General features: G+C 38.9%; 1 long non-coding RNA gene across 1 annotated transcript in view; it reads right to left on the reverse strand.

The window, feature by feature from the left end:
- Nucleotides 1-373: 373 nt before the first annotated feature.
- The window catches only part of LOC129525257 (uncharacterized), a 45,837-nt gene continuing 20,202 nt past the window's right edge, over nucleotides 374-26,008 (reverse strand). Inside the window, exons 2-3 of the long non-coding RNA XR_008669422.2 lie at nucleotides 1,664-1,809; nucleotides 374-1,139 (exon numbers count right to left, since the gene is read on the reverse strand). This is a non-coding gene — a long non-coding RNA (uncharacterized lncRNA). The remainder of the gene's footprint in view (nucleotides 1,140-1,663; nucleotides 1,810-26,008) is intronic.

Genomic DNA, 26,008 nt, shown 5'->3' on the forward strand with positions numbered 1-26,008 from the left:
AAAAATTTTAGACTTTTTTTTTTCTATTTTTGTAAAAAAAATGCATTTGGAATTTTGATAAAGATTGTGTTGAATCTGTAGATCTTTTGGGGTAGTATAGACATTTTGACAATTTTAATTCTTCTAATCCATAAACACTGGATTTTTATGGATTTTTTCAATGTGCAGGTGTTTCACTTCCTTGGTTAAATTTATTCCTAGGTATTTTATTCTTTTTGAAGCTTTCATGAATAGGTTTGTTTATTTCTTTTTCAGATAGTTTGTTATTGATGCAAGAAATGCAAGTGATATTTTAACATTAATTTTGTATTCTGAAACTTTACTTAATTCATTTATAAGTTTTGTCTACCTAAAAGAGCAACAGAGAGAGTGGTTCTTCAAAGACATTCATTTATTCAGGAACAAGCAGGGAATTATAATCTGGGATATGAGTGCTAGAACAGATCATAGGCATATTCAAAGATGTTAGGACAAGGAGAAGCTATTAAGGCAAAAGGGGGAAGTTCATGCAAGCTGCCTTAAAGTTGATCAGTCACAGAAGCCCATTGCAGGGACTGGTGATTACTCATTGGTAACACTAATTGCCGTTGGGAAGATGTCTTCATAGAAGCAATTTATCTGGAACTTTTTGTGCTTTCAGAGAGTTCTTATAATAGTTCTTACCATGGGCATATGTGCCTAAGGCCTTCAGAGAGTCTTGGTAATAGTTCTTATCTCAGACATACAAGCATGAGGTCCCCTCCTTCATGACCTGCCAGCTCTGCAGCCTTGGGTCTAATATAAGTGACTCAATTTTGCCATAGGCAGCTTTTATATTTTCCCCTTTTGATCAAGACCTTTCTCTGAAAGCGTTGCTGCTAAATCAATCTGCAGTTAGGTTTTAATTGTCCTTCAGTGCTGGAATCGACCTGTCCTGGTTGGTCTGGTCCCACATTGGGAGGGAGGGGTGATAGCTAACAATTCTGAGTCGATGTCAAGATTCTTCTGGTCACATTTGAGCAACAAGGAGGTCTAAAGGAGTGGCTGTCAGGCTAAGTTTTCCTGGAGTTCCCTGGCAAGTTCAATTTTGTCAATTCCATAGGTGTTGAAAGTATTCTTCTGAAGTGCTTGACAACATTATTCTGTTAGGTGTTGTATGTCTGTAGAAATTTGACCAACAACAGGTACAAAGTTTTAAAAGAATAATACAACCACAGTATGATAACTCAAGTTTGTATAACGGTTCTGAACTATGGATCTAGGTTTACAGGCAACCAACTAAACAAATTGAATGGCCATGGAGAACTGGGTGAGACCTATGGTAGTGAGAAATTAGAGGGAACTAGAAGAGTTTGGGATTTAGTTCAGATTGTAAAATAACAAAAACTCAAAAACAATAAATGGGGCTACAATATGGTAATAGGTATACTATAATTTTTCTTTAGAAAAAAATCACACAAAAAATAGAGACAAGGAAAACAAGGACTATGTCTCGGAGGCTGTTCATCAATAACCAATGGACACCCAAAATCTTATTAACAGCAGTCAAAATTAAAAAAAAATTCTACAAATGTGTTTCTTTCTTCTTATTCCAAATTTAGAAAAATAAAGACAAAACTTTAAACAACTTTTTTTCTCTCAACCAGGCACTATGGATAAAGATTCAAGAATGCTGAATTCTTACTTTTTGTTTCCTTTTCTCAGGATCACTTTTTTTTTTTTTTTTTGTATTTTTAGAGATAGGGTTTCACCGTGTTGCTCAGGCTGATCTTGAACTCCTGGCCTCAAGTGATCCTTCTGCTTCAGTCTTCTGAGCAGCTTGGAGAAAGTCTAAAAAGAATAAGCCAAGTATGAGCCTCTGTAACTGGCTCCTGAATCTCATCTGAGGGCTCTAGAGTGAGTGAAATGTCCCAGCCTTTAGGGTCACAATTAGGTCCAAAAATTAAATTAACATAAGATATATTAACAGGAGAAAAACCCAATATAAATTTTATGTGGCGTGGGAGCCCACATAAGGAAGTAAAGGCCCCAAAGAAGCAGCTAGAGTCAGTTACCAATGTGCTGGATTGGATAAAGAATAGTAAACTCTAAAAATGTGACTAAATAATATAAGGAGGCTTAAAAGTTGTGTCATTCTAATAAGGTGTATATGTGTTGTTCTTGAAGATAAGGATTTTGCCTTTTCTTCCAGTATAGGGAGGCTGACTTTCACATGGGAAGTTTATCTTCTGCTTTTTTAAAAAAAGAGTGAAGGTCAAAGTGATCTTTATGTACCTGCTGTTTTTCAAGTCTCTCTCTCTCTTTTTTTTTGTAATAGAGATGGGGTCTCTCCATGTTGCCCTAGCTGGTCTTGAACTCCTGGGTCCAAGTGATCCTCCCACCTTGGCCTCCCAAGTACTAGGATTACAGGCATGAGTCACCACACCTAGCCCTCAAGTGTCTTTAACTTAAATAGTCAATATGCCAGAATAGCATATTTTAACATCTTAGAAATTTCACATATACAAATCTGAGTTGGTGGCTGTGAAGAGAATTGTGTTAGTACCTGAGAAGTTTTGAAAAAAATAAGATTTCTGTCAGAGAAGAATAAAGAAGAGGAGGAGTTGTAGGAAGAGAAGAGGAAGTCTTTGGAGAAGAAAGAGACTCAGTCAGCTTTGAGACAGTATTTTGCAGTGAAGTAATGCTTGTGTTCTAAATGCATTTTGAAGCCTCAGGATGACAATTAAAAATGTATATCTCATTTGGACTGTTTAACTTTATAGACATAATTTTCTAATATAGCTCTAAGAAAAACAATTTTGAAAAGTTTGAGTGATTTTTCATATGGACGTGGAAATTCTGAGTTATTTTTGGTGTAATTTGTTCATTGCTTTAAAAATGTGCACTAAGAAGGGCCGTAATGTTTGAACATATAATCAGTTGGAGTTCCTGAAAGCATCGTATGCTTTAGAATTGAAGAATCTCATTTCATTTCTTATTAATCACTCATGTGCCAAAAGAAAATCTTATCAGCTTAATATGCTTATCTTTGCTTTTGAAAGATGTTCAGAAACATGTGAGGAGAGAGAGAAGAAAAGTAAAAGGACAAAATCATTTACAGACCTGCATAAATAACCAAAACTTAAACCAAGTGTACTTACCAGAAAGATAAACCAACCTTATACTAGAAAAGATTTACCAGAAAAGACATAAAAGTCTTTTACAGTCCCAAGAGGGATTTAAGGTCCTTTACTAAAGCAGCCTTATCTAAATCAGATACCAAATAAAGAAAAAAAAAAACCTAATCAAAAGGAGGAAGTTCAAGAATCCAAGAGGAGATTCACTAAGGTGAAAAGGCAACTCAACAGATGTAGAGAGCCTAAGAAGTTCAGGTGGATACTGTACACAATTCCAGGGGGTGCCGATTCTTGCAAGGTGAGCTTGCTTGGATCTCACTTCTGACACCACATTATGTTAACCTAAAGTAACAACAGAGAGTGGCTCTCCAAAGAAAAAATTTATTTGGGAATAAGCAGGAGGTTATAATGTGGGATATGCATGCTATCATTGATCATAGGCATATGTGAGGAAGTTAGTTATGCAAGGGAGAAGTTATTAAAGGTAAAAGTTTATGCGAGCTGTCTTAATACAAAGTTTAGAAGAGGATGGAGCAAAATGGCAGAATAGAATCTTACATCATTCATCCCCCTCACAGGAAAAACACATTTATTTTAATTATTTTTCTTTATTTTACTTTAAGTTCTGGGATACATGTGCAGAACATGCAGGTCTGTTACAAAGGTATACATGTGCCATGGTGATTTGCTGCACTTATCAACCTGTCATCTAGGTTTTAAGCCCCACATGCATTAGGTATTCACCCTAATGCTTTCCCTCCCCTTGCCCCTCCACCTCCCGACAGGTCCCGGGTTGTGATGTTCCTCTCCTTGTGTCCATGTGTTCTCATTGTTCAACTCCCACTTATGAGTGGGAATATGCGGGGTTTGGTTTTCTGTTCCTGTGTTAGTTTGCTTGAATGATGGCTTCCAGCTCCATCTATGTCCCTGCAAAGGACATGATCTCATTCCTTTTTATGGCTGCATAGTATTTCATGATGTATATGTGCCACATTTTTCAAATTCAATAATTGATGGGCATTTGGGTTGGTTCCAAGTCTTTTCTATTGTAAATAGTGCTGCAATAAACATACATGTGCATGTGTCATTATAGTAGAATGATTTATAATTCTTTGGGTATATACCCAGTAATGGCCTCACAATCATGTTGAAAGGCAAAAGAGGAGCAAAGGCACATCTTACATGGTGGCAGGCAAGAGAGCATGTACAGGGGACCTCCCCTTTATAAAACCATCAGATCTCATGAAACTTATTCACTATCATGAGAACAGCATGGGAAAACCCACCCCCATGATCCAGTTACCTCCCACTGCATCCCTCCCATGACACATGGGGATTATGGGAGTTACAATTTAAGATGTGATTTGATTGGGGACACACCTAAACCATATCAAGGTCTGACCCAGTACAGTCCCAGTGATGGGTGGCCACAGAGGGCTTGCATTACCACTCCCTTAGTTTCAGGCAGCTCAGTACACACAGAGATTCTGTTTATTTGAAAGAAAGTAAGGGAAAAGAACAAAAGTCTCTGCCTGGTAATATAGATAATTATTCTGGATATTATCCAAGACCACTAAGGCAGTACCTCTGCAAGTCTTCATCAACAAGAGTATTACTGGACTTAGGGCCCAAGTCCCTTTGAATACCTGGAAAACTTTCTCAAACAGGATGGGCACAAACATGCCCAGACTGTAAAGACTACAATAAATGCTTAACTCTTCAATGCCCAGACACTGATGAGTATTTACAAACATCAAGATATCCAGGAAAACATGACCTCACCAAACTAACTTAATAAGGCACCAAGGACCAATCCTGAAGAAACAGAGATATGTGACCCTTCAGACAGAATTCAAAATAGCTGTTTTCAGGAAACTAAAAGAAATTCAATATGGCACAGAGAAGGAATTCAGAATTTTATCAGATAAATTTAACAAAGAGTTTGAAATAATTTTTAAAAATCACATTTTTTAGCAGAAATTCTGGAGCTAAAAAATGCACATGGTGGCCAGACACGGTGGCTCATGCCTGTAAACCCAGAACTGTCGGAGGCTGAGACGGGCAGATCACCTGAGGTCAGGAGATCGAGACCATCCTGGCCAACATGGTGAAACCCCGTCTCTATCAAAAATACAAAAATTAGCTGGGCATGATGGCACGTGCCTGTAATCCCAGCTACTCAGGAGACTAAGGCAAGAGAATTGCTTGAACCAGGAGTCAGAGGTTGCAGTGAGCCAAGATTATGCCACCACACTCCAGCCTGGCGACAGAGTAAGGCTCCGTCTAAAAAAAAAAAAATCACAAATGGCAGGCTGGGCACAGTGGCTTATGCCTGTAATCCCAGCACTTTGGGAGGCCAAGGCGGGTGGGTCACTTGAGGTCAGGAGTTTGAGACCGGTCTGTCCAACATGGCAAAACCCCATCTCTATTAAAAATTACAAAAAATTAGCCAGGCATGATAGCAGGCACCTGTAATCCCAGCTACTTGGGAGGCTGAGGCAGGAGAATTGCTTGAACCCAGGAGGCGGAGGTTGCAGTGAGCTGAGATCATGCCATTGCACTCCAGCCTGGGTGAGAGAGTGAGACTCTGAAAAAAAAATGCAAATGGCATACTGAAGAATCCATCAGAGTCTTTTAATAGCAGAATTGATCAGGCAGAAGAAAGAATTAGTGAGCCTGAAGACAGGGTATTTGAAAATACTGTCAGAGGAGATAGATAAAAGAAAAAAGAATAACAAACAATAAAGCATGCCTACAGGATCTACAAAATAGCCTCAAAAGGGCAAATTTAAGTTGTTGGCCTTAAAGAGAAAGTAGAGAGAGAGAGAAAGGAATAGAAAGCCTATTCAAAGGGATAATAATAGAGAAATCCTAGAGAAAGATGTCGATATCAATATCCATATACAAGAAGGTTATAGAACATTGTATTAGTCTGTTTTCATGCTGCTGATAAAGACATATCCAAGACTGGGAAGAAAAAGAAGTTTTATGGACTTACAGTTCCAAGTGGCTGGGGAGGCCTCACAATCATGATGGAAGGTAAGGAGGAGCAAGGAGGAGAAAGTCACGTCTTACATGGATGGTGGCAGGCAAAATAGAGAGCTTGTGCAGGGAAACTCCCATTTTTAAAATCATCAGATCTCATGAGACTCATTCACTATCAAGAGAACAGCACAGGAAAGACCCACCCCCATAATTCAGTCACCTCCCACTGGGTTTCTCCAGTGACACGTGGGAATTGTGGGAGTTTCAATTTAAGATGAGATTTTGGTGGGGACACAGCCAAACCATATCAAACACCAAGTATATTCACCCCAAAGAAGATTGCCTCAAGGCATCTAATTATCAAACTTCTAAAGGTCAAAGATAAAGAAAAAAGCAGCAAGAGAAAAGAACAAATAACATACAATGGCATATCAATATGTCTGGCAGCAGACTTTTCCACGGAAACCTTACAGGCCAAAAGAGAATCACATGACATATTCAAAGTGCTTAAGGAAAAAAAAAAAACTTACCCTAGAATAGTATATTTACCAAAAATATTTTTCAAACATGAAGGAGATATAAAGACTTTTCCAGACAAACAAAGCTGAGGGATTTCACCAACACCAGAGTTGTCCTACAAGAAACGCTAAGGGGAGTACTTCAGTCAGAAAGCAAAGGACATTAGAAATCCTCTTAAGGTAGGTGGGGCACAGTGGCTCATGCCTGTAATCCCAGCACTTTGGGAGGCCGAGGCTGGTGGATCACGAGGTCAGGAGATCGAGATCATCATGGCTAACACGGTGAAACCCCATCTCTACTAAAAATACAAAAAAAAAAAAAAAAAAAAAGCTGGGCGTGGTGGTGGGTGCCTGTAGTCCCAGCTACTCAGGAGGCTGAGGCAGGAGAATGGCATGAACCCAGGAAGCGGAGCTTGCAGTGAGCTGGGATCCTGCCACTGCACTCCAGCCTGGGTGACGGAGCGAGGCTCCATCAAAAAAAGAAAAAGAAATCCTCTTAAGGTACAAAACTCACTAGGAATAGTAAGCACACAGAAAAATGCACAACAGTATAACACTGTAACTGTGGTTGCAAACTGCTTTTAAGTAGAAAAACTAAATCATTAACCAATGAAAAATAGCTACAACAACTTTTCAAGTCATAGACAATACAATAAGACATAAAGAGAAACAACAAAAAGTTAAAAAGTGGGAGTATGAAATTAAAGTATAGAGTTTGTATTAGTTTTCTTTTTGCATGTTTGTTTGTTTATGCAATAAATGTTAAGTTGTCATCAGTTTAAAATAATGGGTTACCAGATAGTATTTGCAAGCCTCATGATAACCTCAAATAAAAAAACATACAACCTATACACAAAAATAAGAAGCAAAATAAAATTATACCAGTAGGGAAAATATTACCTTCACTTAAAGGAAGACAGTAAAGAAGAGAATAACACAAAAAGCAGAAAGCAAATAACAAAATGGCATGAGTAAATCCCTGCTTATCAACAGTAACATTGAATGTAAATGGACTAAACTCTCCAATCAAAAGACATAGACTGGCTGAATGAGTGAAAAAACAAGACTCAGTAATCTGTTACCTGCAAGAAATACATTTCACCTATAAAGAGACACATAGACTGAAAATAAAGGGATGGAAAAAGATATTCCATGCCAATGGAAACCAAAAAAGAGCAGGAGTAGCTATATTTATATCAAACAAAATAGATTTTCAGATGAAAACTGTAAGAAGAGACAAAGAAAATAATTATATAATGATAAAAGGATCAGCCAGCAGCAGGATATAATGACTATAATATATGCATCCAACATTGGAGTACCCAGATATATAAAGCAAATTTTTTTTGGAACCAAAGAGAGAGATAGACCTCAATACTCTAATAGCTGGAGACTTCAATACCCCAATTTCAACACTGGGCAAATCTGCCATTCAGAAACTCAATAAAGAAACATTGAATGTAAGCTACACTATAGAACAAATTGACCTAATAGATATTTACAGAATATTTCACCCAGAGACTGCAGAATACACATGATTCTCCTCAGCATATGGATTATTCTCAAGGTTGGGTGATATGTTAGGTCACAAAACATGTCTGAAAACATTCAAAAATTGAAATAATATCAAGCATACTCCCTGAAAACAATGGAATAAAACTACAAATCAATAATAGGAGTTTTTGACACTATACAAACACATGGAAATTAAATAATATGATCCTAAATGACAGGTGGGTCAATGAAGAAATTAAGAAGGAAATTTAAAAATTTCTTGAAACAAATGATAATGGCAACACAACATACCAAAACCTATAGGATACAGCAAAAGCAGTACTAAGAGGGAAATTTATAGCTCTAAGTGCCTACATCCAAAAAGAAGAAAAATCAGAATAGCTAATGGATGCTGGGCTTAATACCTAGATGATGTGTTGATCTGTGCAGCAAACCACCATGGCACAGGTTTACTCATTTAACAAACCTGCACATCCTGTACATGTACCCCAGAACTTAAAATAAAAGTTGATGAAAAGAAAAAACAATACGTCTTAAAGAACTAGAAAAGTAAGAGCAAACTGAACCCAAAATTAGAAGAAAAGAATAAAAGATCAGAGCAGAAATAAATGAATTCAAAATGAAGAAAACAACAAGTTGGTTTTTTGAAAAGATAAACAAAATTGACAAACCTTTAGCCAGACTAATAAAGAACAAAAGGGAGAATACCCAAATAAATAAAATCACAGATGAAAAAGGAGACATTACAACTAATAATGCAGAAATTCAAACGAGCATTAGTGGTTATTATGAGCAACTATATGTCGATAAATTGGAAAAATCCAGAGGAAATGGATAAATTCCTATACATATAAAATCTGTCAAGATTAAACCATGAAGAAATCCAAAACCTGAACAAACCAATAATGAGTAATAATATTGAAGCTATAATAATGTCTCCCAGCTTCAATCTTGTTACTTGTTATTGGTCTGCTCAGGTTTTGGATTTCTTCATGGCATGGTGGCACACGACTGTAATCCCAGCTACTCGGGAGGCTGAGGTAGAAAATCGCTTGAACCTGGAAGGGGGAGATGGCAGTGAGCCGAGATTGCACCACTGCATTCCAGCCTGGGCAACAGAGCGAGACTTTATCTCAAAAATACAAACACAAACACAAACAAAAACAAAAACAAAAAACCAACCAACCAAACAAGCAAACAAAGTCTCTCAGTAAAGAAAAGCCCTGGACCTGATGGCTTCACTGCTGAATTCTACCAAGCATTGAGAGAAGTACTAATACCAACTATACTCAAACTATTCCAAAAATAGGAGGAGGAAATGCTTCCGAACTCATTCTGCAAGGCCAGTATTACCCTGATTCCAAAACCAGACAAAGAAATGTTAAAAAATACAACTACAAGCCAATATCTCTAATGAAAGTTGATGCAAAAATCTTCAACAATATACCAGGAAAAATCTTCCACAATATACCAAATTCAACATTACATTAAAAAGATATTCATCATGACCAAGCGGGATTTGTCCCAGGAACGTACAAATGGTTCAGCATACAAAAATCAATCAATGTGATACATCATATCAATAGAATGAAGGGCAACAACCATATAATCATTTCAATTGATGCTGAAAAAGGATTTGGTAAAATTCAAGATCTCTTTATGATGAAACACTCTCAGAATATTGGGTATAGAAGAAACATACCTCAACATAATAAAAGCCATATATGACAGACCCACACTAATATCAAACTGAATGGGGAATAACTGAAAGTCTTTCCTCTAAGATTTGGAACATGACAAGAATGTCCACGCTCACCACTGTTATTCAGTATAGTGATAAAAGTCATAACTATAGCAATTAGACAAGAGAAAGAAATAGAGGGCACCCAAATTGGAAAAAAAAAAAGACATCAAATTATCTTTGTTTCCAGATGATATAATCTTATATTTGGAAAAAACTTAAGAACTGGATCAAAAAACTACTAGAACTGGTAAATGCAGTAAAGTTTCAGGATACAAAATCAACATATAAAAATCAGTAACATTTCTATACACCAACAATGAAAAATATGGAAAAAGTAATCCCATTTACAGTAGCCACAAATAAAATTAAATGTCTAGGAATTAACCAAAGAAGTGAAAGAACTTTACAATGAACCATAAAACACTGATGAGAGAAATTGGAGAGGACACCAGAAAATGGGAAGATATTCCATATTCATGGATTGTAAGAATCAACATTGTTAAAATGTCCATACCATGCAAGGCAATCTAGAGATTCAATGCAATTCCTATCAAAATACCAATAACATTTTTCATGGAAATAGAAAAAACAATCCAAAAATGCAACTGCAAAAGACCCAGAATAGCATCCTGAGCAAAAATAACAAAACTGGAAGAATCATATTACCTGACTTCAAATTATACTACAGAGCTATAGTAACCAAAACAGCGTGATACTTGTATAAAATAGACACATAGACCAATGAGACAGAATAAAAAACCCAGAAACAAATCCACATGCCTACAGTGAATCCATAATTTACAGAGAATTTATTTTCGACAAAGGTGTCAAGAACATACACTGGGGAAAAGGCCGTGTCTTCAGACATTTATACAATGCTGGGAAAACTGTATATGCATATGCAAAAGAATGAAACTATATGCATATGCAAAAGAATGAAAGAAAGATATGGTGAAATATCTCTCACCATATTCAAATATCAAATCAAAATTGATTAAAGACTTAAATCTAAGACCTCAAACTATGAAACTACTAAAAGAAAACACTGAGGGGAAACTTCAAGGCTTCAGTCTGGACAAAGATTTCTTGAATAATACCCTATAAGCACAGACAATCAAAGCAAAAATAGGCAAATGGGATCACATCACGTTAAAAAGCTTCTGCACAGAAAAGGAAATGACAAAATGAAGAGATAACCCCCAGAATAAGAGAAAATACTTGCAAACTACCCCTCTGACAAGGGATTAATAACCAGAATATATAGGGAGTTCAAACAGCTCTGTAGTAAAAACTCTAATAATCTAATTTAAAAATGTGCAAAAGATTTGAATAGACATTTCTCAAAAGAAGAGCTACAAATGGCAAACAGGTATATGAAAAGGTGCTCAACATCATTGATCATCAGAGAAATGTAAATCAAAACTTCAATGAAATATCATCTGGCCCCTGCTTTTATACAAAAGACATGCAAGAACAATTATTGGTGAGGATATGAAGAAAACAGGGAACCCTCGTACACTGGTGGTGGGAATGTAAGTTAGTACAATCACTATGGAGAACAGTTTGGAGGTTCCTCAAAAAAACAAAAATAGAGCTATGATACGATCCAGCAATCTCACTTCTGACTGTATGCTCAAAAGAAATAAATCAGTATATCAAAGACTCATCTGCACTCCCATGTTTGTTGTAGCACTGTTCACAATAGGCAAGATTTGGAAGCAACCTAAGCGTCAACAGATGAGTGGATAAACAAAATGCCATATTTACACACAATGGAGTACTATTCAACCATAAATAAGAATGAGATCCTGTCATTTGCCACAATATGGATAGAACTGGAGGTCATTGTGTTAAGTGAAATAAGCCAGGCAGAGAAAGACAAACATCACATGTTCTCACTTATTGGTGGGATCTGAAAATCAAAATAATTGAACTTATGGAGATAGAGAGTAGAAGGATGGCTAACATCCTTCTACTGGAGGCTGGGAAAGGTAGTGGAGTGTGGCAGGGAGGTGGGAGTGGTTAATGGGTACAAAGAAAATAGAAAAAAAAGAACAATACCTAGTATTTGATAGCACAAAGGGTGACTATAGTCAAAATAATTTAATTGTACACTTTAAAATAACTAAAAAAGTGCAATTGAATTGTTTATAACACGAAGGTAAATGCTTGAGGGAATGGATACCCCATTTTCCTTGATGTGATTATTATGCATTGCATGCCTGTATCAAAATATCTCATGTACTTCATTAATATATACACCTACCATGTAATCACAAAAATTAAAAACTAAAAAGGAGTTACATTAAAGGGAAATAAAAAGAATAAGAAGGCAGAACCAGATGGCTGAGGGCCTTGAATGCTAGGCTAAAGATTTTGTTATTTTCTAAGTAATCAGAGACATGGAAGATTTTTGAGTGGAGGAGGTAAACCCTCAAAATCAAGTTTTACAAAGCCTCCAGCAGTGTTGTGATAAGCAAGTGGTTTCAACAATATGACCATTGCTACCAAGAGAAACAGAGAAAAAGGAAAGGATCTGGGAGATATATCCTTGCAGCTTATTACCCTTTGAAAGACATTATGTTGTCAAGATGTATGAATTTTGGTCCTGGACAGATTTTATCACCTACCAGTTCTGCAGTTCTGGGTCTTAATTTATATTCTCTCTCTCTCTCTCTCTCTCTCTCTCTCTCTCTCTCTCTGTGTGTGTGTGTGTGTGTGTGTGTTTCCAGGTTAAGGGAAAAGGTTGAACCAGGTAACCTCCAAGGCACCATTCAGTTCTTCAAGTCTTATTGCTTTTCTTCTCTTAACTAATTCAATTTTCCTGATTGGTGGTTTGGCCAGTCACTCAGCCAGCTAGTTAAGTATCTTGATTTTAAAGCTGCAATCATAATTGACAATTCAACTTAAGAAAGAGTTAAAGGACAAGCTAAATTTTCACATGTATAAATATATAATTGTTGGTTTAGGCTGTTGAATGTAGACTGGTGGTTCTGTCTTTATGCAGAAAATTTTAGTGGCTTCAACCTGTGATGAATAAAGCCTCACCAGCTTAACTTGGTCATTTATTTGATTCTTGCTTCCTTGGGCTATGGTAGTGCTCCCTTTAAGAACATCCACGAGTCAAATCTAATTCTTACAAAACTAATAAAATAAAAGAGGATGATGAAAAAAATCAAAGTTTACTAGTTACAGAGGCTCACTGCAGAAGCGAGCAGTTACTTGCTGATGACACTGTTGCTGGGGAGATGTCTTCATAGAAACAATTTATATAGAATTTTCGTGCTGTCAGATAGTTCTTGTAATACTTGTTATCATAGTCATATGTGCAGGACCATCAAAGAGTCTTTGTTATAGTTGTTATCTCAGACATACAAGCATGAGATCCCCTCCCTTATGATCTGCTGGCTCTACTTTGATTTGGGTTTGATTTAAGTGATTTCGTCTTGGCATCAGCAGCTTTCACAGTTCTAAAGATATTTTTTTTGAGTCCTCTTTTTGGAGTTTGTTTTCTACATGCAGGATTATGTCACCTGCAAACAGCAATAATTTTATTTCTGTCTTTACTATTTGGATGTCTTTTATTTCCTTTTCTTATCTGATTGCTTATTATTAAGCAGAAAAGGTGAGAGTTGTACACCTTAAATAGATACAATAAAAAGAACCAGAAAAGCATGAGAGATCATAAAGAACTAAAAGCTGAAACACCTAAAATCACAAGTCTAGGAATTCAAATTATTCTCAATTTTTTTCCAAAAGATAAAAAAGAAAGGAGCCAATTAGTCACTGAGAGTGTTTAACACAGGCATGAAGCTTTTGTCATCACCCCAGAGATGAGGCTGCTCATCAACATTACTTCAGATCCTGAGATGCATAATTCACTTAAAGATCCTTTTGCTTTCAAGCTTAGATTTTATATATTTTGGAGCCAGAGGTACCCAAAGAGGGTAAAGGGCATCCAAAACACAAGGGCAGGCTTGATAAAGAGACCAATACTTTTGAGGAGGTTATGGAAACCTCAAATAAGGAACCCAAAACTTCTACCACCACTAAGAATTCCAGAGCCCTTTCCTTACTGACTGATTTCAAGGCTTAGAGTCTGGCTCACTCTTCCATGTGGTCACTGCTGCTAAGGATGTCCAATGGAAAACTATTGAGGAGGCCTGCATGCTCCTCCATGAAATTGGTATGGTTTAATGGGTCTATTATTTCTTCGAATATTCAGAGAAGGAAGACTAAACACATTGCTAATTTTGAAAAAGCCCCTGTTGACATAGACTCCTGAGAGCTGTTCTTGCAGGTGCCCCCATCCAACTGCAGGGTCATGTTGCTTAACCTTGTTCACAGGTCCTATACCATCCTAAGGGCCATGAATGAAATTGGTCTGCTGGCACAATGTGAGGGTTCTGTCCATCCCGACTCACAATTCTGACCTAACAAAGCTTGCCTCCTAGTGCATGGGAACCCCTCGAGTGGACTATTCAGCCCTCCCTTTCTTTTCCAGCTCTCAGATTACCCCATTAACTCTGGGTGATCTAGCTCATCCTGTTTATTGGCAATTTAGAGGCCTCCGTGTGCCTCATGAAGAATTACTAGACAGGCCACACCCAAATTGCAACAACTAAAGAAGATTATGTTAAAAAGTCCTCATCACTTGCCCACAGATCTGGGATCTCTTGAGACCACTCCTCCAAATCCAACTAATTATGCCTCTGGCTAATTCTCAGACCCCTGAAACTGGTAATCACCATGGCCTCTCAAATAGGGATTCAGGCAATCCCTGTGCCTTGTCCCACCACCCGGTGACAATTGCCTCTGTATGACTCTGGTGGTTCATTGGAATTCTACAAATAGATAACATTTTCTAGCTTTATTAGATACAGCAGCCCACGTTACTGTCATTCTGGGCAAACCATCCAAGTTTAAAGGAGCTACCTCTTTTATACTAGAGGGTATTGCCAGTAAAATCATTTCATGACAAACAGATGCCACTAGATGTCACTATTAGAAAAATCTTTATCAAACAGCTGTTCTTACATAGACGACACAAACAAATGAAAACACATCCCATGCTCATGGATGGATAAAATCAATATTGTGAAAATGACCATACTGCCAAAAGCAATTTACAAATTCAATGCAATCCCCATCAAAATACCACCATCATTCTTCACAGAGTTAGAAAAAACAATTCTAAAATTCATATGGAACCAAAAAGGAGCCTGCATAGCCAAAGCAAGACTAAGCAAAATGAAAACTCTGGGAACATCACACTACCTGATTTCAAACTATATTATAAGGCCATAGTTACCAAAACAGCATGGTACTGGTATAAAAATATGCACATAGACCAATGGAACAGAATAGAGAACCCAGAAATAAACCCGAATATTTACAGCCAACTGATCTTCAACAAAGCCATATGTAGGAGAATGAAACTGGATCCTCGTCTCTCACCTTATACAAAAATCAACTCAAGATGGATTAAGGACTTAAACCTAAGACCTGAAACTATAAAAATTCTAGACAATAACACTGGAAAAACCCTTCTAGACATTGGCTTAGGCAAGGATTTCATGACCAAGAAGCCAAAGCAAATGCAATAAAAACAAAGATAAATAGCTAGGACCTAATTAAACTAAAGAGCATTTGCACGGCAAAAGGAACAGTCAGCAAAGTAAATAGACAACCCACAGAGTGGGAGAAAAATCTTCACAATCTATACATCTGACCAAGGACTAATATCCAGAATCTACAACGAACTCAAACAAATCAGTAAGAAAAAAACAAACAATCCCATCAAAAAGTTGGCTAAGGACATGAATAGAGAGTTCTCAAAAGAAGATATACAAATGGCCAACAAACATTTCAAAAAATGCTCAACATCACTAATGATCAGGGAAATGCAAATCAAAACCACAGTGTGATACCACTTTATTCCTGCAAGAATGGCCATAATCAAAATATCAAAAAACAGTAGATGTTGGTGTGGACGCAGTGATCAGGGAACACCTCTACACTGCTGGTGGGAATGTAAACTAGTATAGCCACTATGGGAAACAATGTGGAGAATCTCACAAATCACCACTAAAAAACTTACTCATGTAACCAAATACCACCTGTACCCTGATAACATGGAAAACAACAACGACAACAACAAAAACAAGATTCAGTCATTTGCAACAAGATGGATGGAAATGGAGATCATAATTTTAAGTGAAATAAGCCAGGCACAGAAAGACAAACTTCACATGTTCTCACTTACTTGTGGGAGCTAAAAGTTAAAACAATTGAACTCATGGAAATAGAAGGAGGATAATTACCTTGGAAAAGTAGTGGGGGTTAGGTGAGGGAAGTGGGGATGGTTAATGTGTACAGACAATAAAAAGAATGAATAAGGCATAGTATTTGATAGCAAAACAGAGTGACTATAGTCAGTAATAATTGTACCTTTAAAAATAACTACAATAGTATAATTGGATTGTAACATGAAGGATTAAGTGCTTGAGACGATGGATATCCCATTTACCTTGAAGTGATTATTATGCATTGCACGTGTGTATCAAAATATGTTATGTGCCCTATAAATATATACACCTACTATATACCCACAAAAATAAAAAATTAAAATAATTATTTCAATCAACAATAAATAAATAACAGCTGTTCATTGTGGTGGCTCCTCTTGCTTTGAGTTTTCCTATTATAGGCATAGAAAAGATGCCATTGCATACTGCCTGTGACACTGGAATAAGCCCAAGTTCCTGGCCCAGTTAGAGCCACAGAGTGAAAACCTGTAGAGCTGCCCCTGTGGGTAAAGGTAGTGAACATACCACAATATCTCTTGAAACAAGGTACTGCTGGCCTTTGACCTGGTATTCAAGATTTACTCGAAGAAAAGGTGATTGTTATCACAATTTCTCCTTCCAGTAGTTTTATTTGGCCAGTCTTAAAAGGATTTCACCAATGAAAGGCACTTAACTATTAATTATCAAAATCCCAGTGCTCAAGTTTCCACCATCAAGGCTTCAATACTTAACATAATGAAATTAGTTGAAGATCTCCAATGACCAACTTGTGTGTTGACTGTGTGGATCTGGCCACCATGTTCTATTCAGTACTTATCAACAATCAGTCACAGCCTCCTTTACCATTCAAAGAACCCAACATACATTTCATGGGGGTATTTCTGGATCATATGAGAGTTCTATTTTTAATTTTCTTAGGAACTTATATACTGTTTTCTACAGTGGCTACATGAATCTACATTCCTGCTAATGGTGTCCCAGAGTTCCCTTTTTTCCACACTCTTGCCAACAATTGTTATCTCTTGTCTTTTTGACGAAAGCCATCCTAACAGGTGAGAGGTGTGATATAGTTAGAATATTTGTTCTCTTAAAATCACATGCAGAAATGTGACCCCCAGTGTTGGAGGTGGGGCCTAGTGGGAGGTGTTTGGATCATGGGGCCAGATCCTGATGAATGGTTTGGTGTCCTCCCTCACAGTAATGAGTGAGCTCTTGTTTTATTAGTTCACATAATACCTGTTTGTTAAAAAGAACTTGGCACCCTGTCCTCTCTCTCTTGCTTTCTCTTTCACCATGTGACACGCTGGCTCCCCTTGCTTTCTGCCTTCAAACTAAAAGTCTCCTGCACAGCAAAAGATACAATCAAGAAAGTGAAAAAGCAACCTATAGACTGATAAATGTTTGCAAACCATTTAACTCTGAAGGGAATAATATCTAAATTATATGAGAAACTGACCTAACACAGTAGCAAAACAATGATTAGCCCAATTGAAAAATGAGCAAAGAGCAGTGAGTAAAAGCTTCCGGAGATACTTACCAGAAGCCAAGCAGATGTTGGTGCTATGCTTCTTGTACAACCTGCAGAATTATGAGCCAAATAAACCCCTTTTCTTTACAAATTACCTAGTCTCAGATATTCTGTTATAGCAATGCAAAATGGACCAATATGAAGTGATATATCATTGTGGTTTTGATTTGCATTTCCCTGATTAGTGATGTTGAGCATCCTTTTATGTATCTGTTGTTATATGTCTTTTTTTAAGAAATGTTTATTCAGATCCTTTGCTCATTTTTTCAGAGCCCAGAATGCTCACCATTACTTGGTGGAACTTCCCTTTGCTCATTTTTAAATTGGGTTATTCATTGTTCGCTATTGAATTACATCAGTTTGTTATATACTTTAGATATTAATCTCTTAAGAGTTAACTGGTTTGCAAACATTTGTCAGTCCATAGGTTGCTTTTCCCTTTCTGGATTGTGTCCTTTGCTGTGCAGGAGCTTTTAAGTTTGATGCAGTCCCACTTATTTATTTCTGCTTTTGTTGCTTGTGCTTTTGGTATATTGTCCAAAAATCACTGATAAGACCAATGTCAAGAAACTTTCCCATCATGTTTTATTCTAGCAGTTTTGTGATTTTAAGTCTTACACTCAGATCTTTGGTGTATTTTTTAGTTGATTTTTTGCATATGGTGTGATAGGGATTCGATTTTATTCTTTTGCATGTAGATATCCCCAACGCCAGTTTTCCCAACACTGTTTATGGAAGAGACTGTCTTTTCTCCGTGATGTCTTCTTGGTGTCCTTGTTGAAAATAGTTGACCACATAAGCTTGTGTTTATTTCTAGTCTCTATTCTGTTCCATTTGTCTATCTGTCTGCTTTCATGTTAGCACCATACTGCTATGATTACTACAGCTTTCTAGTAGATTTTGAGATAAGGTAGTGTGATGCCTCCAACTTTGTTATTTTTGCTCAGGAATGCATCAGCTATTTATGGTCTTATATTGCTCCATATGAATTTTAGAATTTTTTTTCCATTTCTGTCAGAAATGTCATTGGAATTTTGATAGAGATTGCACTGAATTTGTAGATCACTTCGGGTAGTGTGGACATTTTAACAATATTCATTCTTCCAACACAAAGTTGATAACAACTTAACTTTGATTGCGTTTAAAAATTCCAGTTTTACTCTCACACATTTTATGTTTTTGATGTTACCACTTATATATTTTATATTGTACATCCCTTAAAACTTATTGCAGCTATAGTTATTTTTAAGAGTTTTGTCTTTTAACATCGGCATATAGATATAAGCGATTTATACACAACCAATACAGTATTAGAGTATTATGAATTTGACTGCATATTTGACTGTAGTTTTGAGTCCTTCATTTACTTATGTTTTATGTTATTGCTTAGCATCCTTTGTTTCAATTCAAATAACTCCCTTAAGCATTTTTTTTGTAAGACAAGTCTAGTGGTAATGAACTCTCTCTGCTTTTGTTTGTCTGTGAATGTCTTTATCTCTCCTTTATTTCTAAAGGACATCTTTTCTGGTTTTAGTACTATTGGTTGGCAGGTTGTTTTTTTTCCCCCCTTCAGCACTTTGAATATATCATCCCACTCCTTCCTGGCTTGCAAAGTTTCTGGTGGGAAATCTTCACTAGCCTTATGGATTTCCCTTCTATATAATGATTACCTTTTCTCTTGCTGCTTTCAGAATTCTCATTGTCTTTAACTTTTGAAAATTTAATTATAATATGCTTCAGAGTATTCTTCTTTAGGTTGATCTTGCTTGGAGTCTTTTGAGATTCATAAATTTGGTTGTCGATATCCCTCACCAAATTTGAAATGTTTTCATACAGTATTTCATTAAATATGCTTTCTTCCCCTTCACTTCCTCTTCTCCTTCTGGGACTTCCATAATTCAAATATCTGCATGTTTGATGGTGTCCTGTAGGTCCTTTGATATTTCTTCACTCTTTCTCATTCTTTTTTTCTTTTTGTTCCTCTAATTGTCTAATTTCAAATGACTTGTGTTTGGTTGGCCTGTTAACAGGGGCTGAAGGGGCTTTAGATCCTGTCTGGCCCCTGGATAGGCTGGGCTGCCTCCAGAGCCTTGGTCCATAGGGCTGGTGCTGAGATGAGGATCCACTTCAGGGGCCACAAACAGTGAACCTGTTACTAAGTGTGAGGATGGGTGTGGCTTTCTCTGGGTCCCTATGAATTATCCTGCTGGGTCACTGGGTGGATCCCTAGGCAGGCAGTATTGCCTTAATCTGTATCTGAGAGGATCTGGAACTGAGTTTCAGGGCTATTTTAGGGTCTATAGCTGGGACCAATGTCAGCAGGCCTGCCCAGAGGACTCAGGCTGCATGTAGTCCTCTGTGTCCCTGTGCTGCTGGCAGGAATGATCACAGACCACTACTGAGAGGGGCTGAGCTGAGACTCAGAACCATTTCAGGATCTGCTGTAGGCCTGGGGTCAGCAAGCATGTCCTGGCAAATGTTTCTTCCTTTGGGTCCCTGTGCTGCTGGCAGGACTCTTCTCTGACCACTGCTGGGAGGGGCTAGAGCCAAGTCTCAGGGCTGTTTCAGCATCCACAACCAGGGTTGAGGCCAGCAAACCTGCCCTTATGACTCAGGTGGACATGTCTCTTCCTGTGTCCCTATTTTTCTGGCAGGATTGAGCCCATAGGCTATCTAAATAGTTCAGCCGTTGCTTACAATTTGTACTTCAGGACCCTGACACAGTTCCCCATAAGGCTTCTCATGGCACTACGTAGGTGGTTTCCTGATATGAGGGCCCTCTGAGGAGGCAGTCAAAGAGGATTTGCATGCACCATCTCCAAGAACAGGGGCAAGCAATGACTCTACACAAAATCCTAGGTCTGCCAACCTCAGTGAAATTCTTGGGCATAGTCTGGTCTTCCAATGGCCAACAAATTTCTAACACAGTTAAACATTAGCTTTTACAGCTCAGCCCAACCCAGACATTTGCCAGACTCAACATCTGTTAAGTCTCTACATGTTCTGGCAACAACACATTCCACCCCTTTCCATTTTACTTCAGCCTGTTTACACAGTCACTTGCAAGTCTACCACCTTCCATTGGGGGAAGCCCCAGCAAAGAGCATTAGAAGACACTCAGCAGGCTGTATAAGGCAGTTGGTTCTCCCAGAAGCCAGTTTTAGATTTGAGATATTGGCCAACCCTGACAATGCTTTCTGGAGCATATGGAATAAGCATGGTCAAAAATGGCTCCTGATGGGATTTTGGATCCAGAGGCTGCCATCACCTGCCTGATACATGCCAAATATCAAATGCTTACTGATGACTGATAGAGACCAAGGCTCATTTTGGCCACCAGTAGGTAAAACTCTACACCCAGATCCTTACCTTGTCATGGATGGATAGATTCCTCTCGGAAACAGCTCAGCACAGCTGTGGAAGTTTCCTTGCTTAAATGGAAATGGTACTTCCAGGAGTGGGTTAAACTGGACAAACAGGTCTTTTACAAGTTCTAGGAGGTTGTAGCTTGCCCCACGCTCAGTCTCTTGCCCATGGACCTAGAGACACTGGTACTGGCATCACCACTGCCTCCTCATCTGGAAAATGAGGCGCCCCTTGGGACCGACTGTCTGACATTAAAAAGGAGTCAATATACTTTACTGATGATATTGTCACCATTGTATGCAATGCAGCTTGCTGGAGAACCATGGCCTATCACTTGGTTTTGAGTACCTCTCTAGCCAGGTTCAGTGTCATCAGGTCTGCTCAACTTAGAAGCTATACACTTGGCCCTACAGAATGCCCTTACTAGGTAGCTTCTTCGTAGATCTTCTTCTAGATCTTTACTGATTGCTAACAGCTTTGCATCTGGTAAGGCCAATGGCAGAGAGATGATTTCTTAATACAAGGCTGTCCCTTGTGGGGATCCTAAATTTGTAAGGTATTGTCAACTTGGCCTATTTCTATTTTTGTCACAAGTTTTTGCACAAACTTCACGTGATATTCCAGAGGCACATTTCAACAACACAGCAGGCTGATTTCTAAGATTAACACACTTTGTCTAGCCACTTCTGTTGCCTCCCTGGATCCCTCCTCATTTCCATACCTGCTGGTAACTTGGCCACATAATCCCTCTGGGCATTGGGGAATGCGTGTGTTTGTTGAATAGGCCCATAGACAAGGCATTCCCCTGCAAGCCTCTCTGACCAAGACAGAGACTGACAACTGCGACATATGCTTCAAGATCAAATATCGGTGTGAAACTCAATGGGGATCTTTTCCACAGAATTTCTATCCCTTTTCCTGGTGTTGTATTGATTACATTGATCCCTTGCCCCTGACTGCAGGTGCTCCCTAGTGTACCCTTACTATGATTGACTCCTTTATGGGGTATGCTGGCCTTCCACTGCCCCTGGCCTAACAAGAACCATTTTCATTTCTTTTGTTGTTCCAGATATCATAGATTCTGACCAAGGGACTCATTTTCCCTCCCATGCTACCCAGAACCAGACACTAGAACAGGGCATCTTATGGAACTTTCATTTGCCATACCAACCACAACCTCAGGCCTCACTGAATGTAACAATGGCCTGTTGAAAGACATGCTACTAAAATTACTCTTTGGTAAATGGATCTTTAAGTAGGTCTCTTTTCTCCTACAATCCATCATTTATCTCAACTCTTTATCCACAGGATTCTATATCCCTTACACTAATTTTATATAGCCTTCTGCTCTGCTCCTGTTTGCTCACAAGGGCAATCTGGCTCATTTTACTGTCCAGGAGGATTGTACCTGTTACTCTGTCAATGATTTCTCCTCATATAAATTTGACTTTTCAATTGTTCCTCCAACCTCTTTGACTTGGATGCTTAATCAAGGAACAGATTACTAAATATGATCCCTTAACGACTGAAAGCCCATTGAAATGCCCTAGACATTTAATTTGCGCACAAGAGTACTTGGACAACCTGATGCCAGAGACTGAGACCCTGCCTGTGTACTCAGGATATAAAGGGTGCCTGCTTAATCCCCATTCCACGCTGAGATAGGAATTGGAAATTATAGATACAGGGTTGAGTAGTGGAAATGTGTGGGTTGCTATTTGTGGAGACAGCAAGTTACATCTGGAGAATGTTAGCCACTTCTGGAAATTACAAACTCCAAAAGTGACCCACAGCCACCACCGTACTAGTTCCCAACTCTCATTACTAGGAGGTTTGTAATTAGCTAGGACCTACAGATGTATTTAAGACTCCAAGATTCCCCACTGGTGTTACTACAACTGCCCCAGGTCCAGGGTACAGTCTCTGCCAAATTAATAAAATATTGGTACTCCCCTTGGCTGTGTTTGTTAGTTTGCTTGTACTTAATTTGGGCACTGGGGATACGGGTCAACCCATAAGGTTTCAACCTGACCTGTAGAATGTGCAACAGCCCCACAGAGCCCCTTCAGTAGTGTACCACAAATTGGGGAAATTGGACCTGCCTGGAGGTTATCCTGAGCTCCATGAGAGCAGCCTATCTTTGAGCCTGGCTCATGACTGAATCCCTCCCAAGCTGGCAGACTTCCATTATGAATAGCTCAAATGATATTGGTGTTTAAACAATTTTGAGCAGTAGTATATGCTAGTGGACATTCTCTTGAGCATGGCCTCTGTAGATTGACTGAATTCATGTCTGTGGATTAAACCCTGGCTGTTAATTCTTTGCTCCATGGTACCTGAGATCTCTACGGGAAGGTATGCCCCAGAATGTAGAATCATACATAGGGTCTCTCTGAACACAGCCTATCAGTGCTCCCAGAATATACATCCTTTATGGATAAACTAGGAAGGGCAGTCCCAGACCAAAGTGGCTTGGGCATTTGCCCGTTGTGTCACTGATGACCCAGCAGACTTGAAAGAAATCTGTGTCTCCCATGCACACGTATGTTTATTGCGGCACTATTCACAATAGCAAAGACTTGGAACCAACCCAAATGTGCATCAGTGATAGACTAGATTAAGAAAATGTGGCACATATACACCATGGAATACTGCGCAGCCATAAGAAAAGTATGACTTCATGTCCTTTGTAGGGACATGGATGAAACTGGAAGCCATCATTCTGAGCAAACTATCGCAAGGACAGAAAACCAAACACCACATGTTCTCACTCATAGGTGGGAATTGAACAATGAGAACACTTGGACACAGGGTGGGGAATATCACACACTGGGGCCTGTCGTGGGGTGGGGGGAGGGGGGAGGGATAGCATTAGGAGATATATCTAATGTAAATGACGAGTTAACAGGTGCAGCACACCAACATGGCACATGTATACGTATGTAACAAACCTGCACGTTGTGCGCACGTACCCTAGAACTTAAAGTATAACAATAATAATAATAATAAAAAGAAATCTGTGTCTCCAGCAGCTGCAGAGTCATCTGTGAATCTATTTTGGGCAAGGCCTTCCCATGTTACCATAATTCTTAGTCCTTAGAGGCTCCCTCTTATCCCCTATGGATTGCTACATGGTAGGGACACCCTTTTCCTGGATTGCTCCTGACATCAACCCAATCCAAGAGGTCATTGATAGATATGACATCATCTCAGACAACGTGATCCCAGCTGAAGTGCTTGCCAGTGGAATTGATTTCACCTCAGACAACTGCTTCTACTCCAGACTTGGACTGTTTTAGACACTTGCCCTTTAAACAACTCCCACACTCAGTGCTCACTCTTGATTCCCCTGCTACCCATGGCTGATCCAAATATACTGCAACCTTATATTGCCCCATATGAATATGAACCCTGGGAAGACTATTTCCTTGAGATTGTTACTTGTTTGACCCTGGATCCTGCCCTGCTGACACCTGCCTGTGAAACTATGAGTTCAAAGCCCTACTATTGCAAAGCAGCCCTAGAGTGCATTAAGCCTCTGTGGGATGCAAAGCATTTCCTCTTGAATGCCACTCAGGGTAGAATTCCTCCTAATATGTCTTCTGTGTCATGCCTAGCCACTTACCCTCCAGATTTTCTATTCCTATGTGCACTTATAATGATTTCCTGAGATTTCTGTTTGCCTGCAACACCAACCATGGCAGAAACACCCATGCACCCCAGCACTTTTGAGGCTGGTGCCCAGGAACCTATACCCACAGATACCACACCCATAAATACCTCTACTTCCTGTCTTCCTCACACTTATGTCACAACCGCTACACCAACCTGGTACAGACCAAGATCTCCAACACATATGTACAGGCTGCCAAAGGTTCAGCTATGGCCATAACCCTTCACAACTGTTGAGCCTACCACTAAGTCACAGTGGGCATGGGCCTACCTTAATGACCTTCCTGCTGACACCACCTTAGGCAAAGTTCTATCATGGCTTCCAATAAAACTCTTAAATTTCCCATTTGCTTCAATATACCAGCTACCTTCATTTCTAGCTATACTCACCAGGGACAGCTGCACATTATAATCAAGTTATCCCCTTAGGCTTACCACTTGTGCCCAGGAGCCCACTACACTTGGCCCATTCTCCACATTGGGGCCTTCAACCTCCTTATAATATCTTCATGGGTACATTATACTCTAAATAATGGCACTTTCAGGTTCTACTGTGGCCCAAACTCATAGGCATAGCACCTTATATATTTTCCTTGCTTAATCCCCCATATTTTCCCCAATAAAACCATAACCCCATGTTCAGTGGTTACACTGAGGATTCTCCTAGTTCTTTACCAACCAGCTAACTGCTCATTTCCATCAACCCCAAAACACCAGGCAAAATAGGTAATATTTATTCCCATCTTAATAGGGCTTACCATAGCTGCCAGTATTGGCACCAGAACAGCAGCTTTTGCATACAAAATAAAATCATAGCTGGCAACCAGTACCTTTCAGATCATAGGCCCTTTCAGATCATATTCAAAGGCTACATGAAACGTTGTCCTTTACACAACAAGCCCATTTGTCTCTAGCCCAAGTGATAATGGATAACACACTGCTTTTGACTACTCAGTAGCCAGGGAGGGAGGGGTTTGTGCCATGCAAGGCACCTCCTGCCATATATACATGAATAACTCCGGACAGGTACAGGCTATGAGGAATAGGCTAAGAAGTAAAGAACTTTTATAATATAACCAAAATCTACGAATGTATTTCCTTAAATCCACAGGGGTCTGACCTGTTCTCTTGGCTTTCTCACACAAGGTTACGTGCCTGGTTGTGAATTGAGTTCAACCACTTGCCATATGGCTAATAGAACTTTTCCTAGTTGTCACCTGCATCAAAGTTTGCCTTCAGTGGCTAACTAGTCACCTTTAACATCTCCACAATCCAGG

Source organism: Gorilla gorilla, chromosome 1 (assembly GCF_029281585.2).
Source record: "Gorilla gorilla gorilla isolate KB3781 chromosome 1, NHGRI_mGorGor1-v2.1_pri, whole genome shotgun sequence".
NCBI lineage: Eukaryota > Metazoa > Chordata > Mammalia > Primates > Hominidae > Gorilla > Gorilla gorilla.